The sequence below is a fragment of the Lepidothrix coronata genome, unplaced genomic scaffold, assembly GCF_001604755.1.
Source record: "Lepidothrix coronata isolate B3197 unplaced genomic scaffold, Lepidothrix_coronata-1.0 Scaffold211, whole genome shotgun sequence".
NCBI lineage: Eukaryota > Metazoa > Chordata > Aves > Passeriformes > Pipridae > Lepidothrix > Lepidothrix coronata.
The window spans coordinates 1,488,120-1,490,490 of record NW_016690391.1 but is presented as its reverse complement, the minus strand read 5'-3'; the positions used below and the strand labels follow the sequence as shown (position 1 = coordinate 1,490,490).

General features: G+C 45.3%; 1 long non-coding RNA gene across 1 annotated transcript in view; it reads left to right on the top strand.

The window, feature by feature from the left end:
* LOC108506266 overlaps window positions 1-2,371 on the top strand; it is a 4,260-nt gene that overhangs the window by 1,135 nt on the left and 754 nt on the right. The window contains exon 2 of the long non-coding RNA XR_001877745.1: window positions 186-321. This is a non-coding gene — a long non-coding RNA (uncharacterized LOC108506266). The remainder of the gene's footprint in view (window positions 1-185; window positions 322-2,371) is intronic.

The window sequence follows — 2,371 nt, the reverse complement described above, 5'->3', positions numbered from 1 at the left end:
GTCTAACATGTAGAAAAATGTTTACTTTTAGCAAAAATAACTTTTTTATTATTATTTTTTTTGTGATAATGTGCCTGGACAGAAGTTTTGGAATGGGTTTATTTGAAGAGGGATTCCATATCCCAGTTTTTTTTTTCAGTGTAATTCTGGGACAATCTGTGATCTTGCCACATTTTAATACACAGAAAATCTGGCTTTTTGATGCCACTGAAGTCGCTGAGTCCTGAGGGCACTTTAATGAACTGGAGATTGGGTGAAAGCCTGATGAACTTTTGAAGAATTACAGTCAGAGGTCAATTCTAGACAAGTAAAATCCCACAGGTGATAAAGAGTTTGTACCTTTATGCCTTACACTGGAAGGAAAATGTAAACTCTGATAAAGCCAGTCCTCATGTTTGAGTATCTGTCACAATAATGGAGTCCCCCATTATATATGGGGATTTTTAGGAGGGTTTTCTTCCCCTGCAAAGCAATTAAATTCCCCATACTGCCCATCACTCACCATCAGACGTTTACTCGTGTCCCTGCTTTCAGTTTGGTCACTGAAAGAGCACCTGAACATTCACAAGCTCGGGAGGAACATCCTGAAGAACTTTCATTTGTGGGCCTGCCCTTGGAGGGTCGTGACCTTAAAATGCCCGTTCTTAGTCACGTGGGGATGTAAAAAACATCCCTTTTTTTCTCCTGTTGAGTCAGACCACAACTGAAAGCAGGCAAAGTAGATCTTATTTTCCTTTCATTGAGAAGTCTCTAGAAAGAAGGTGGTGATTCTCCAGCCGTGGTGCTGCTGGGGTTGTGTTTCCGCCGGGGCCCAGCTGTGTGAGAGGTCCTAAAACTTGCAGCAAGATTAGACCATTCCACAGACAACTTGCAGAGCAGAGAGGCAAAAAGGAGATGAGGCTTTTCAGGGCCCCCACAGCGATGAGAGTGTGGCAGGTCAGTGCCACAGAACGTGCCAGGCTTACCCTCCAACAGGTCTTTTAAAAGAAAAACAAAACCCCCACTCAAACCCCTTTAATGATTATAGCAGTGAGCCCAGACTTTTAAGAAGGGACTGCTTTTCTCCCTCACCTTGCAACTCACCTGAAACACGAGCTTTTGGCCCGTTGTGGCTGTTGCTCCTCACCTGTTATTCCATAATTGCACCCCTCTGTTCTCCCCTCGGCCGAGCCCGGAATTCGGCCCGGGGCAGTCCCAGAGGAGCCAGGGTGTAGCTGGAAACAAGTTCCTGACGAGTTCCTCTGCGAGAAGTTCGTTGTTTACAACGAGTGGAGGAGTTTTCCTCTCCTGGTGCTCGAGTTGATCCCAGAGAACCCCCAAAAAGCCGCCCCCCAACTGCCCAACTCACCTCCCCGTCACGACCGGGTTTCCTTCCTGCAGCTGCTCGAGGAAGGGGTTTGTTTGTTGTGGGGTTTTTTCCCCCTCTCTCCCGGGGGTTGCCCTTTATCTTCCACGGGAACAGTTGGTGCCCTGGCTGACTCTGATCCAGGTGGTTGTTTTCCACTCCTGTGCTCCCCAGGTTCCGCTTGGGCAGGCGGGTTCAAGCGCTCCCCGGGGACTGAGCCTGTGCCACCCACTGAAACCTCCCTGCCCAGCCACCACCTGACTCATTTTCCCATTAGAAAAGGGGTTTTCACTCAGTGGCAGGGGACAGAAAACAGGTGTTGCTTTTGTTTTTTTTTTTTTTTTTTACTCCAAACTGGAAAAAATGATTGTAAACCCACAAAAATGGGGAGGGGAATTCCGAATTGGAGAGATTTTAATCGAGTTGGGCGACTGAACTCACTGCCCTCAGCATCACAAAGCTCCACTGGAAGCTCTTTGTAGGAATTATTTCAAAAATCAAGCACCTCTACCTACATTTCCCTGCCCTTCAGGGGAGGTTTCAGTCTTGTATTGTTGTGTAGGGAAATGATGAATCGTTGTGATGTGACTGTGCATGTGATACCTGTGGGGTGCTCGTGGTGCTTTGGTGGATTTTCCATGCAATGGTGAATTTTCCATGCAACCACAAAAATCTGTTGTAGAAGGGGAGCAAACCCGTGGCTAGGTGCTTGTAAATGTAAAAGAAATAATATAAATTCTTTTTGAGATACCCTAGAAAGCCTGAAAAAATTAATTTAAGGGTGAGCTATGATATAATTTTAATTTAAGGGTGAGCTATGATATGATTTTTATAGTTTGGTGAAATAACCACTGACCTGCAAAGGTTTATACTAGAAAAGGTGGTCTGGGCCCACCTGGGCTGTCTCAGAGGTTTTTTGAATTATTTGACTTATTAAACTTATTTCACTTATTTGACCGTCTTAAGAGGTTGTCCATGAAATATCAAAGGTAAAAAGAACTGGTTTGGGAAAACACGTGAATAACA